The sequence below is a fragment of the Balaenoptera physalus genome, assembly GCF_965194825.1.
Source record: "Balaenoptera physalus genome assembly, chromosome: 2".
In the NCBI taxonomy this organism is placed as follows: domain Eukaryota; kingdom Metazoa; phylum Chordata; class Mammalia; order Artiodactyla; family Balaenopteridae; genus Balaenoptera; species Balaenoptera physalus.
In genome coordinates this window covers 112,534,307-112,549,423 of record NC_138883.1, presented here as the reverse complement: position 1 = coordinate 112,549,423, position 15,117 = coordinate 112,534,307, and the positions used below count along the sequence as shown (strand labels likewise).

The following is a 15,117-nucleotide window of genomic DNA, read 5'->3' as shown; positions in this document are numbered from 1 at the left end:
CAAAAATGCAAATGTTGCTGTTGCTTCTATGCAATCTTCCGCCGTGTACCTTCAACCTACCATCTCCTGGGAAAGGAAGAAACACTCTCATTCTTTGTAGTAGGTGTTAAAGGTTTGTCGAAGATGCCTTCGCAAATAGCCACATATTGCTGTCTTGTCACGCGGGGCACACAGTAGGCACTGAATAACTGTTCCCTCAGCCTGGAAGGCTCTTCCTCCAGTTACCTGCATGGCTCCCTCCCTCACCTCCTTCAGTTTTTACTCAAGACACCTTCCCTGTGGGGCCTTCCCTGACCACCAAATTGCAATTACACCCTGACAACCGTCCTGATTCCTTTTCCCTGTTTTATTCTTTCCATAGCACTTGTCACTGTCCTATACACTCGATTATTTTTATTTATTTTGTTTATTGTCTGTCTTCCCCCACTAGAATGCAAGTTCCTTGAGGGTAGAGACCTCTCTCTGTTTTCTTCCTCCCTGTATCCACCAGTGCCTGTAACTGGGAGGAAGGAAAGGAAGAGGAGGGAAAAGTAGCTTCCCTGGCCCTTCCAACCCTTGGTGACTACCAGCTTTTGGAGGAACACACATTTCTTATTCCTGCTATTTACTTGACATTTGGCACATCATATCCCCTTGGTGACACTGCTTGTAGCATTGTCCCATTCTGCTATTTGACTTCACAGTCGTGTATCTCATGTACCTGAGCAGACAGTAAATTTCCTACCGAGGAACAGAGGGAAAAGGGATCTGAATCTTTGTATCCCCCCAATACCAAGAACAGGGTAGAATTTCTACAGGTTCCAGAGCTCTTCTGATTTCAGAAAGAAAAATGTCACCCCTCCCTCCCTTCCTTCCCCGACCTTGTTCTCCTCCCCACACCCCCAGTTCAGCTCCATTATTGTCAGACTTAACTGCTGAAGTTTGATTTGTCTGAAGTTTGATATTTAATGTTTTTAACCAAATAAGTTTATAGCATCTTTGACAAGTAACATTTAATATTTCTTAATAGGGGTCAATATGTGAACTATCTTATTTCTTAACAACAGCTCTATTTTCTAAGACACTAAATGAAACAGAAAATTTCATACCTTGACTATGTTCTTGCCATAATCTGCATCCTTGGTTTCTTCTTTATAGTTAAAGGGAATTTTTAAAAATTTGTTTAAATGACCTAAGTGAGAAAGAGAGGGAGAGAATGAGTTGCATTCCCCGGAGGTGAATGAAGCCCGCTGTCTCCCTTGGCAGTCAGCCACCTCACCCTAGACCTCAAAAATAGGGAATGCACAGCTAGGGATAGCCCTTAGTTTTATAGCATCACAGATGATTACAGCAAACACCAAATTTGTCCTTCTTCTCTTCCTACATTGCCCCAGGCTTGGCTGTGATCTGAGGTGGTGTCACATCTGACTCAGGGGAAGTGAGAGGTCAGGGGAAGTGGGAGGGACTGCTTGAAAAAGACTATCTAGTGAATATGTAATTTTTATTATCTACAAAAATCTAAAAATGTGCACAAATAAGCATTTATCATGTGATCTGAAGTTTCATCATCCTATTGTAAGTGTATGATGATCTCCATACCTGGCATCTGTTAAAACTGTGGTAAAAGGTGCCATTCGGATTGACTTGAATCTGAGAAAAATACATCAGAATGGGTTCTGCATAACTCTCTACAAAGAATACCTGCAGGGTCCTCATGAGCTGTGTGGAAGGGAGTGATGACTGAATGGAGGATGAATGGGTGGATGGTAAATGAATTGATCTATGGATAAGTAGGTAAATGAATAAATGGGTGAATGGCTAGGGAGCTGCACAAATGGATAGATAGGGGAAGATAGGTAACTGGATTTGCTGGGCTCCAAAGTCCTTGACCTACCCCAGCACTGACCAATGCCTTCAAAGATAGTGGTTTATCCATTGGTCTTCCCCCACAAAATTTTGAGGTCCTCGAAGGCATGAAGTTAATTTTATCATTTTTTGTATCGTGGGCCCCTAGCCTCGTTGGAGCCAATGTCTGCCTCGTTCACAGACGTATTAGTTAGGATGTAAATCTGGCTGCTGTTACACACAGAATCTCATCTGCATGATGGAACACCACAAAGGCCAAAATGTAGCCAGCAGGAAGGGAAACAGAGGAAGGGGTAAGCACACGTGTCCCCTTCAAAGGCAGGACCTAGAAATTGGACGCATCATTTGGGCTCTCATCCCATAGGCCAGGACTTTGTCACATGGCCACACCTCACTACAAGGATGCTGGGCAGTCTCGTGTCCATCTAAAAATTAGTGGTTCTACAAACAGCAGAAGTGGATATTGGAAGAAGTCTCTGCCACATAAGTGACCAACACACTCTCATTTGTTAAATGAATAACTAAAGAAATGAATCTAACTGACATTGAACATCTGTATCCTGAGGAGGCAAAGCATACTGAATCACATAGTTAAGTGAAAAAAACAAAGCAGGATTCATGAACATAGGATGCAATTATTCCACTTCCCAGGCTCCCTCCAAGTGGCCATGTGACATCACTGTGGCCAATGGGATATAAATGGAAGGCAGCTGAAGACCTCTGAGAATGTTTCTGCTTTTAATACACTTTTCCCTCTTTCTTCCTACTTCTTGATTAGTGAAATAGAGATGTGAGAGTGAAAGTGGAACAATCAACTTGTTACCATGAGACAATGAACAAGAAAGGAAGAACCGCACATTAAGGCTGACTGAGCAGAAAGATGGAAAATAGCAGGACATTGATCATATCATGAGGACGCTGCCCACCCTTGACTGCCTGCCTGCAGACTTCTCGTTAATGAGAAACAGAAGCTCCTCCTTGGTTAAGCTGGGATTGTGGCCTTTCTGTTTCATCCAGCCTAACCGATATATAGAGCTTGAAAATTCGTTGAGTACATAGAATATTTCTGGAGTGATACACAAGAAACTGTAGCCATAGCTACCTCTCCTGGGAGAAGTCATGATGATTGGAGGACAGGGATGGACAAGAGACTTACTTTTCATTTAGTCTTATATTTTTGAACATTGAATTGTTGGCATTTAGATATTCGACGAAAAAGTGTTGCAGTAACATCTTACAGTGAAGAAAGTCAAAAGAAACGGTTTCATTCATGAATTTGATGGCTCAAGAAATTCAATGTCCAGCAGTTGTATTATTGTAACACCATGTTATGATATCATCAGAGGCAAAGTTGTCTCAAGAAACTAATCACAAGGGCTGGTTCAAGAACTGAATTTTGAAAATTATTTATTCGTAAAAATAAATTAGTAGATGGATGCGATACTTCATAAAAGTGGAGGGGTTTGGTTTGGGTTTTTGTTTGGTTTTGTTTTAAATCAGAAGGAGCTTTCATTGTCTCTCTAATGTTTTATCTCTTAAGCTAGGTGGAGAGTATACTGTTCTGATTGCTTGGAATATTTCCTAATTTGAAACTAATTAATTAGTTAACTGAAAACTCAGAGTGCGTTTAAGTGTAATGACGCACTCTGCTTCCCTTGAATTACGACGCACCTTCTCATGGCTGCTACAATGAGCTCCCCAAATTGCACATGACCCACAACTTATCTCGGCCTCAGTTGGTGGCAGTTACCCCTGACAGTGGCACCACAAATAGTTGTGGGGATTATGAACGATCCTGGTGCCTGTGAGTCATGATTCTTATACTTACTTTGATTTTCTTCTTAATTTTACCCATAGATAAATTCTTAATAGGGAAGGAGGCAGGGGAGATGAATCAAACACAAAGGCTACATCCACATCTAGAAGGCACAGGAGAGAGCCTGACAGGAGGATCATTTCTATTAGGAACCACATGGCAATGACCAAATCAAACACAAACTGATGGTGCGAGGGCAATTTGTCATAATCATAATCACATCGATATAGATTTGAATTCTGTTATAATTTTAAATAGTAAAATAAGATGAGCTCATGTTTATTCTGCAACAGCACATATTTGTTCCTTTCCTAATATTATCTATGGTGTGAAGATGTGGGGAAAATAAAATTTATTAAAAGGTACATTTTAATTTAAATAAAGCTGCATATTAAAAAAATTAAGTTGGTTATACTTATGCACTTTTCCTTATAAAATGACAAAGTTTTTAAAAGTTCTTTAAAGGGCTGATTTTACTACTCATTTGTTTATAAAATGCTTTTATAAATAGTATGCCAAAAAAAAAATTGAAGGGCTGTTTATTTTACTTGTCTATGAAATATTTGATATTCCTCAAAAATAGGTTATGCTCATGAAAATGTGCCTTGTATGTGAATTCATTATGTATGTCACTGGGGGTAAAAAAGGCTGAGAAACAAAAGAAAAATCACTACATTGTCAGTAGATTCTAATAAAACTAATAATAAGATCAGCTATGATTCAAAGGGGTCACTGAAGAAGATCAAAGCTGGACTTCTGAGTATCAGTGTGTGTGATAAATTACATAATTATTTTGTACCAAGTCCAAGACTCTTACCATGCTACCCCCTAAACCAAAAAAGGAGGGTGGTGTATGTGGAATCTGTAACATCTCACTTGGATGTGACATGCTAAGATACAAAGAAATATATTTCTTAGAGGGACACTGATATTTTTGTTAGGTTATATATTGCTGAATAGGCTTGATAATAAAGATGTGTGGGTCTCTTTGAAATAAAAAATAATACATTTTTGAAAACTTAAACCCTAGTGGAATTTAAAAATAGTATTTCTATCTTCCAAATCACAGCAAGATAAAAGCAAACAAAACACAGTCCGCATAACAAACGACAGGAAATAAATAAATAGAATGATAAACAAGCATGAATCATAAGCAAGATTACCAAAAACAAAATACATAATCAAAACAATACATGTAAATGAGGTAAAGCCCCCTATTAGAAGACAAAGACACACCGTTTAGATGAAAAAGAAATCAATCATATGCCTCGTATAAGAGACACACTCAAAACAAAATTATGCAAAAAGGTTCAAAAGAACACAAAATGCAAAAATTTAACCTTAACTTCATGTGGGTTATAAACGTACTGTGGTACTTATTTACAATTTTGGAGTGGCGGTGATAAATGACTTCTAGTAGAATGCTAGAGTATAATGATTAGGTATGGACCCACCTGTATTAGCAAAATGTTCATGCTTATCTTATTCCTTCAAGACTTCCCTGCTCTCCTTTATGTGCCCAGGAATCCAGTGTGTGCTGTGTGTATATATGGTGGGGGAGGGAGGGAGTGGGAGACTTCTGCTCACTTCCATCTTTTGCACCACAGCCAAATAGAAGGCAGAGTACAGAGCAAATATCTTTAAGAATATGAAACTGAAAGTTGCACAATCACCTCTACTCACATCCCACTGGTGAGAGCTCATTCACATGGTCACCCCAAGTAGCAAGGTGGGGCTGGGAAATGTAAGTTTCTAGCTGGGTTGCCCAGTGCCCAGGAAGGAGAGAACCGTTTATGGCAATAATCAATCCACCAAAATGATCATCAATTATCTGTGCAAGTCCCGTCACTTGTTCCATCCATTCATTCACTCACTCTTTTTTATAGCCATACCACACACCCTCCCATATACCTGGGCAATCAATCTATTGTGTTTAAAGTACATACTTCTGTTTATATTTTTGAAAAATATGTAATTTTGTTTTGTGTGCATGTAATTTTTCCCTTTTCTGAGTCAATTTTATTGAAGTATAATTTACATTCAAGAGCAGCCAACAGATCTTTGACAAAGGAGCAAAGACAATTCAGTGGAAAAAAGAATAGTCTTTTCAACAAATGGTGCTACAAAACTGGATGTCCATAGGCAAAAAAAAAAAAGTCTAGACACAGACTTTACACCTTTCACAAAAACTAACTCAAAATAGATCGTAGACTGAAATGTAAAATGCAAAACTGTAAAACGTCTAGAGGACGACGGGAGAAAATCTAGGTAACTTAGATTAGCAGTGAATTTTTAGCTATAACACCAAAAGCATGATTCATAAAAGAAAAAAAATGGAAAAGTTAGACTTTATGAAATGAAAACCTTCTGCTCTGTAAAAGATGCTGTTAAGAGAATGAAAAGGTCACAGCCCGAGAGAAAATATTTACAAAACACATATCTGATAAAGGACTTGTATCCAAAATATATAGAGAACTCTTAAAACTCAGCAGTAAAAAACCAAACAACCCAACTTAAAAATAGGTAAAAATTCAAGAAGGGAAGCGGGGGTCGGACAAACTGAGAGACTGGGATTGACATACATACCCCACTATGTATAAAATAGATAGTTAATGAGAACCTGCTGTATAGCACAGGGAACTCTACTCAGTGATCTGAGGTGACCTAAATGGGAAGGAAATCTAAAAAAGAGGGGATATATGTATACGTATAACCGATTCACTTTGCTGTACAGCAGAAACTAACACAACATTGTAAAGCAACTATACTCCAATAAAAAAAATATAAAGAATGATAAAAAAGGTAAAACTTCTGAATAGATACCTCACCAAAGAAGATAAACAGATGGCAAATAAGCTTATAAAAGATCCTCAACATCGTTTTTCATTAAGGAATTGCAAATTGAATGAATGAGATATATACATGAGTGTATATTTAACCTTATAAGAAATAGTATTCCAAAGTGAGGCACCATTCTGCATTCCACCAGCAATGTATAAGAGTTCCAGTTGTTCTGCATCCTCAACAGTAGTTGGTATTGTGAGATTTTTTGATGTGAGCAATTTGGTGATTTAGTAGTATGTCATTGTGGTGTTAATTTGCAATTGCTTGATGACTAATCGTATTGAGGATCTTTTTATGTGCCTATATGCCATCCATACATCTTATTTGGTAAAGTGTCTGTTTAAATCTTTTCTTCATTTTTTTAAGGAAATTTATTTATTTATTCATAAAAATATTTATTTATTTGGCCGGGCCAGGTCTTTGTTGCGGCATGCAGGATCTTTAGTTGTGGCATGTGGGATCTTTTAGTTGCAGCATGCGGGATCTTTTAGTTGCGGCATGTGGAATCTAGTTCCCTGACCAGGGATCGAACCCAGGTCCCCTGCATTGGGAGTGTGGAGTCTTAACTGCTGGACCACCAGGGAAGTCCCTTTTCTTCATTTTTTAAGCAGTTTGTGTGTTTTACTTGTTATTGTGTTTTGAGTTTTCTTTATATATTCTGGATGTAAGTCAATATCCGTCAGGGTGCATTCAGGAGAATTATTAACAGGAGATTGGAGTAATGGAGAATTGACTGGTAGAAGTTAGAGAACTCTGGTGAATACAGGGATAGGAGCTACTGGCAGGGCTGAGATGGAGTGTCCAAGGAGAAGCTCCAGACCTTGTTGGAAAGAGCACAGTGTGGTTCCATGGATGGTGGGGATGACACCTAGATGGCTTACCGGAGGATACTAGAAAAGGGCCCTTTGGGAGAATGGGGGATGTTGTCCACAGGGAGGTACCATACCTTGGAAGTTGCTGCAAAATCAACTGAGGGATGTTCAAAGAAGCCGTTCACAGTCAGGTGCCTTGCCAGTGGCACGTCACTTTGAGAAAGTTCTGAGGGAAGCTTCTAGCAGCTGGGCTCTGCTGGTTGCCCTGAGCTACCAGAACTGGGAGCTGGGGAAGCTGCCCTCTGCAGGAGCCAGGCAACGGAGAAAGCTGCACCCTGTAGGAGGCCAGTGCAGGAGACCCTGCACCCTGCAGGACTCGGGAAACAGGAAGAGGAAATTCCTTCCTTTTTCACTGTCCTTCCAGCCTCCTCTACTGGCATTACATCATACCAAATGTCGCAGGTGAAATATTTCCACAGCCCATCTCCATCATCACAGACCAGGTAAAGAAGGATTTAGACCTGAGAAGAAGAAAAAACAAAATTGATGACTGGCACAAAATTCTTTATCACACGTGTGTTTTGCAAATATTTCTCCCAGGCTGTGGCTTGCCCTCTTATTTTCTTAACAGTGTCTTTTGAAAAGCCAGTGTTTTCAATTTGGTCGTGTTCAATGTATCAATTTTTCTTTTGCCATTCATGCAATTTTTTATTCTAAAAAAATGTCTGCCTAACCCAAAATCAAAGATTTTCTCATATGTGTTCTTCTAGAACTTACGTAGTTTTAGGTTTATGATCCATTTCAAGTTTTTCGTATATGCATTTTAAAATTTTATATTTATTTTTTAAATACTTTATTTTTCTTTGAGCAGTTTTAGGTTCACAGAAAAATTAAGAAAGTGCAGAGATTTCCCATATACCCCCTGTTCCAACACATGCATAGCCTTCCCTATTTACAGTATCCCCACCAGAGGGTACACTTGTTACAACTGATGAATCAGCACTAACACATCAGAATCACCTAAAGCCCAGAGTTTACATTACGGTTCACTCTTGGTGTTTACATTCTGTGGGTTTGGACAAATGTATAATGACATGTATCCATCATTATGGTATCATACAGAACCTTTTCACTGTCCTAAAAATCCTCTGTGGTCCACCTACTCATTCCCCACCCCCCGCCCCTGGTATGCATTTTTCAAATTGATAAATGACATATATACAGTAAATTACAAACATATGTGCATGTACTTTAATTGATAGGAATAGTATTGAGTTGTTTATCTCATTCTGCTTCTTACTTTTGTCACTCAGCACTGTTTTTAAGGTCCATTCATGTTGCTATGTATGCATCTAATCCCTTGCTTCTCTAACTGCTGCGTAGTACTCTATCGTGTGCATCTTCCACATTTTACCCATCTCCTCCTCCACAGATGGACGGACAACTGAATGTCTGTGATTGCCCACTATCAGAACTGACACAGCAGTAAACATTCTAATCCACATCCCCTAATGTACCTGTGTGATCCTTTGTCTGGTATATCACCCAGGAGTGAATTTGCTGGGTCCTAGGCTATGCATATATCTGTCTATGTAGTGCCAGACTGCTCTCCAGAAAGGTTGACTGTTTTGCATCCCCACCAGCAGCACATAAAAGAGCCTACATCTCCACATACCTGCTAACACTTGGCATTTCCCAGCTTTCCAATTTTTGCCAGTCTAATAAGTGGAAGGTGATATTTCATTGTTGTCTTAATTGCACTTCTCATTATTGATGGTTTTAATTCTTAATAATTCTCTTCACATGTCTGTTTGGGTTACCACTTTTACAAATTGCCCGTTGATAAATTTTGCCCATTATCTATAGGACCTGCTACCTTTCACTTACTTTGGATTTAATTTGGTCTTCTTTTTCTAGTTTCCTGAGATGGAAGCTTAGATCATTGATTTTAGATCTTTCTTCTTTTCTAATACATGCATCGATGCACTGCTTTCACTGCATCACACAATTTTTGATTAATTGTATTTTCATTTTCATTTACTTCCAAATAGTTTAAAATTTCTCTTGAGACTTCTTCTTTGACCCATGTGTCATTTAGAAGTGTATTGTTTAATATTCAAGTATCTCAGGATTTTCCAGCTATCTTTGTTATTGATTTCTACTTTAACTCCATTGTGGTCTGAGAGCTGACATTGTATGATCTCTGTTTTAAGTTTGTTAAGGTGTGTTTTGTGGCCCAGAATATGGTCAATCCAGGTGAATGTTCTATCTTGGTGAATGTTCCATATGAGCTTGAGAAGAATTTGTATTCTGAAGTTGTTGGATGGACATCAATTATATCCACTTGATTGATGATGTTTTGTGTTCATGTACATCCTTACTGATTTTCTGCCTGGTCAGGCTGTCTATTTCTGACAGAGGTGTTGAAGTCTCCAACTATGATAGTGGATCCATCTATTTCTTCTTGCAGTTCTATCAGTTTTGACTCAGATATATTGACAGTCTAATTGTTAGGTGCATACATGTTAAGGATTGTTGTGTCTTCTTGGAGAATTGATCCTCTTATTGTTATATAATGCCTCTCTTTATCCCTGATAACTTTCGCTGCTCTGTAGTCTTCTTTGTGCGAAATTAATAAAGCTTTCTCTTAATTGATGTTATCATGGTGTACCTTTCTCCATCCCTTTATTTATTTTTTTTTTTAATATTTATTTATTTATTTATTTATTTATTGGCTGTGTTGGGTTTTCGTTTCTGTGCGAGGGCTTCCTCTAGTTGTGGCAAACGGGGTCCACTCTTCATCACGGTGCGCGGGCCTCTCACTATCGCGGCCTGTCTTGTTGCGGAGCACAGGCTCCAGACGCGCAGGCTCAGTAGTTGTGGCGCACGGGCTTAGTTGCTCCGCGGCATGTGGGATCTTCCCAGACCAGGGCTCGAACCCGTGTCCCCTGCATTGGCAGGCAGATTCTCAACCACTGCGCCACCAGGGAAGCCCCCGTTTATTTTTATTTTATTTTTTTTTTTATTTTATTTTATTTTTTTTTTCACACACACACACCGTATTTTATTTTTACAAGAGATAAATAGACTGACACCAAGCATTGTACATGGATGACCACAACAAAAACAACAATGATTGCAATTACCAAACATGAAACACACTCATACTATGTCATAATATTGACATTCAGTCCAGTAATCCTCCACTGTAACAGCTCCTTTACTTTGCAGTGGAAATTGATTTGTATATTCTTTGCCTCTGAGTCCTTGCGGGACTTTTTTTTTTCTTTTAATTCAGACAGAAAGTCACAAAAATTATACTCATCCTCATCAGTTCACTCAGTCCCATGTAATTAATTGTTTTTTTTCATCTTGATCTTTTGTTAGCACTTTTATGAGTTCATCAGTTTTTCATCAGAGTTCTGAAAATGCTTATTCATTCAGTTCAGCAGTACAGTCAGTTACCAGAAACCTGTACTTGTCAGAGTCTTTTCCATGAATTTCTTGAAGATGAAACCCTTTTATAGGAACATATTTGCAAAATCATCAGAGTACACCCAGAACTGTCTGTAAATGACAAAAGACTTAAAAATGACCACGGTAAAAGATTTGATGAAAGTTCATAATAATGCAGTTGACAAGAAAATTAATTATTTCTGAGATATACATTTTAAAGTAATAACTAGGATTATTACTTATAACATTATACCAGAACATATAAGATTTTTAGAAATTTCATGTAATGTCTGAAACCCCCGTTTATTTTTAAACTATTTGTGTCTTTATATTTTTTTCCTTTTTTTTTTTTTGGTCGTGCTGCGTGGCTTGTGGGATCTTAGTTCCCTGACCAGGGACTGAATCCGTGTCCTCGGCAGTGAAAGTGCAGAATTCTAACCACTGTACCACCAGGGAATTCCCTATTTGTGTCTTTATATTTAAAATGTGTTTTTTATAGACAAGATAATTGGGTCATATTTTTTAATCCACTCTGACACTCTTTGTCTTCTAGTTGGTATATTTAGACTGTTGACATTTAAAATGATCATTGAGGGACTTCCCTCATGGCACAGTGGTTAAGAATCCGCCTGCCAATGCAGGGGACACAGGTTCGAGCCCTGGTCCCTGAAGATCTCACATGCCACAGAGCAACTAAGCCTGTACGCCACAACTACTGAAGCTCACACTCCCTAGAGCCCATGCGCCACAACTATTGAGCCCACGTGCTGCAACTGCTGAAGCATGCGCACCCTAGGGCCCGTGTGCCACAACTACCGAGCCCACGTGCTGCAACTACTGAAGCCCGTGCGCCTAGAGCCCGTGCTCCGCAACAAGAGAAGCCACTGCACTGAGAAACCTGTGCACCGCAACAAAGAGTAGCTCCCACTCACCACAACTAGAGAAAGCCCACACGCAGCAATGAAGACCCAACGCAGCCACACAAAAAAAATAAATAAATAAATAAAATGATCATTGACATAGTTGGATTAATATCTACTATATGTGTTACTGTTTTCTATATGCTACCCCAGTTTTCTGTTCCTATTTTTGTCCTCTAATTTTTTTCTTCCTTCTGTGGTTTTAATTGAGCATTTTATATGATTCCATTTTCTCTCTTTTCTTAGCATTATCTGTTATGCTTCTGATAACTTTTGATAAAAAAACTTTTTCAGAGGTTTCCCTAGAGTTTGCAATATACATTTACAACTAATCGAAGTCCATTTTCAAATAACACTGTACCACTTCATGGGTACTGCAAGTACTTTACAATAACCAAATATTCCTAATTCCTTCTTCCCATGCCTTGGATAATTGCTGTCATTAATTTCACTTATACATAAGCTATAATCATTGAATACATTGTTGCCGTTATTATTTTCTCTATTAAGAATAAGAATACTAAAAGTTTTTCATTTTACCTTCACTTATTCCTTCTCTAATGCTCTTCCTTTCTTTATGTAGGTCCAGGTTTCTGACCTATATCATCTCCTTCTCTCTGAGGAACCTCTTTTAACATTTCTTGCAGGACAGGTTTACTGGCAACAAATTCCCTCAATTTTTGTTTGTCTGAGAAAGTCTTTATTTCTCCTTCACTTTGGAAGGATAATTTCTCAGGATACAGAATTCTAAGTCGATGAGGTTTTTTTTCTCTCAAGACGAAACATTTCACTACACACTCTTCTTACTTGGATGGTTTCTGAGGAGCAGTCAGATGTAATTCTGATCTTTGTTCCTCTGTAGGTAAGGTGATTTTCCCCCCTGGCTTCTTTCAGTATTTTTTCTTTATCTTTGATTTTCTGCAATTTGAAGATAATATGCTTAGGCATAGTAGGTTTGTTTTTTTTTTTTTTTTAAAGAAATTCACGTTCTTTTATTTATTTATTTATGACTGTGTTGAGTCTTCGTTTCTGTGCGAGCATTTTCTCTAGTTGCGGCAAGTGGGGACCACTCTTCATCGCGGTGCGCGGGCCTCTCACCACCGTGGCCTCTCTTGTTGCGGAGCACAGGCTCCAGACGCGCAGGCTCAGCAATTGTGGCTCACGGGCCCAGTTGCTCCGTGGCATGTGGGATCCTCCCAGACCAGGGCTCGAACCCATGTCCCCTGCATTGGCAGGCAGATTCTCAACCACTGCGCCACCAGGGAAGCCCGGTAGGTTTGTTTTGTTGTTGTTGTTGTTCTTGTTTTTATCCTGCTTAGTGTTCTCTGAGCTTCCTGGATCTGTGTTTTGGTGTCCGATATTAATTTTGGGAAATTCTCAGTCATTATTGCTTCAAATATTTCTTCTGTTCCTTTCTCTCATTCTTTAGTACTCCTATTATGTGTCTGTTACACCTTTTGCAGTTCTCCACAGTCCTTGGATATCCTGTTCCACTTCTCTTTTCAGTCATTTTTCTCTTTGCTTTTCAGTTTTGGAAGCATCTATAGACATATCCTCAAGCTCAGAGATTCTTTCCTCAATCATGTCCAGTCTACTAATGAGTACATCAAAGGCATTCTTCATTTTTGTTATAGTGTTTTTGATCTCTAGCATTTCTTTTGGAGTCTTTCTTAGAATTTCCATCTCTCCGCATATATTGCCCATCTGTTCTTGCATGTTGTTTACTTTATCCATCTAAGTGCCCTTAACATAATAATCATAGTTATTTTAAAACCTAATCTGATAATTCCAACAGCTCTGCCAGATCTGAGTCTTGTTCTGGTGCTTGCTCTGTCTCTTCAAACTGTGTTTTTTGCCTTTGAGTATGCATTGTAATTTTTTTGAAGGCCAGACATGATGTAAAGGAACTGCAGTAAATAGGCCTGTAGTCATGTGGTAGAGGGGGAAGTGAGGAGGGGAGTCCTATAGTCCTATGATTAGGGCCCAGTCTTTTTTTTTTTTTTTTTTTTTTTATTTATTTTTGGCTGCGTTGGGTCTTCCTTGCTGCGTGCGTGCTTTCTCTAGTTGTGGTGAGCGGGGGCTACTCTTCGTTGCGTTGCGTGGGCTTCTCATTGCGGTGGCTTCTCTTGTTGCAGAGCACGGGCTCTAGGCACGCGGGCTTCCATAGTTGTGGCTCACGGGCTCTAAAGCGCAGGCTCAGTAGTTGTGGCACACGGGCTTCTTTGCTCCGCAGCATGTGGGAATTTCCCAGACCAGGGCTTGAACCCTTGTCCCCTGCATTGGCAGGTGGATTCTTAACCACTGCACCACCAGGGAAGCCCAGGGCTCAGTCTTTTAGTGAGAATGTACCTCTGGATTGTGAACTTCACAAGTGCTTCTCAGTTTTTTTCACCCCCTTAAGTGGAACAGGACGGCTAGAGCTGGCTGGAGTTGGGGCTTTTCCTTCCCCCAGATTGTTTAGGCTCTGCTGAAATCCCAGCAGGTTAGGCTGAGGTAAAATAGTTTCTTCTGGGGGTGTTAAGAAGAATGGAACCCTCTGGCATATTTCAAAATGGTTACTTTTTGTCTCCCCCTGCTGGAAGCATGACCCGATTTTTCTCTGACATTTGCTGTGAGAACCTGGTAGATCTCCTAGAGGTAAAACTCACAAAAGTTTGGGTGCCTCTATGAGACTGGGCCCCCCTGGAGTTTTTAAATCTCAAACTTGTCCACATGGAGCCTCCAGCAATTCACCAATCACAGTTGAGGTTTGCCTGCCCTACTGCTGGTTCCCAGAGAGGTTTCTGTCCATGGGTTTCTGCTCTGGTAGCTGTGAGTATCCACCTGTCTGTGTTTCCACTTTTTGGAGCAGTGGTTTGCCCTGTGTCCTCAATTCTCTGACAGGTCTAAGAAGGGTTGTTTATTCTTGGTTTTTTTTCAGCTTTTCACCTGTTAGGACAGAGTACAGACTTCCAAGCTCCTTACTTGCCCAACTAGAAACTGGAAGCCTCTCTGCTTATTGGTTTGCATGAGTAACTTGTATATTCTATATAGTAATTCCTTATCATTTTTAGATTTACAAATATCTTCTCCCATTCTATCACCTACTGTCCATGGTATCCTCTTTTGAACAGATATCCTTAGTTTTAACATCATCAAATTAATCCATTTTTTTCCTTCTGGTTTGTGCTTTTGAGGTTTTGTATAAGGAGTTCTGTGCTCAACCCAGGTCCCAAAGGTACCCTCTTATATTTTCTTCCATTAACTTTAGAGTTTTACTTTTCACATTGAGGTCTTTTGTCATTTAGAGTGTACATTTCTATTCGGTGTCAGGCAGGAATCCTACTTCGTCTTTCTCCGTCTACTAAGCTGGTTTAATCTGCCCCTTCTTCATCGATGTGCGGTGCCAAACAACCGTATACTCATGGTCTGACTCTGAGTTGTC

At 39.5% G+C, this 15,117-nt stretch overlaps 1 long non-coding RNA gene across 1 annotated transcript in view; it reads right to left on the bottom strand.

Moving 5' to 3' along the window:
- LOC309654235 overlaps nt 1–15,117 on the bottom strand; it is a 55,217-nt gene that overhangs the window by 14,556 nt on the left and 25,544 nt on the right. Inside the window, exons 3-4 of the long non-coding RNA XR_014260060.1 lie at nt 7,452–7,838; nt 1,089–1,171 (exon numbers count right to left, since the gene is read on the bottom strand). This is a non-coding gene — a long non-coding RNA (uncharacterized lncRNA). The remainder of the gene's footprint in view (nt 1–1,088; nt 1,172–7,451; nt 7,839–15,117) is intronic.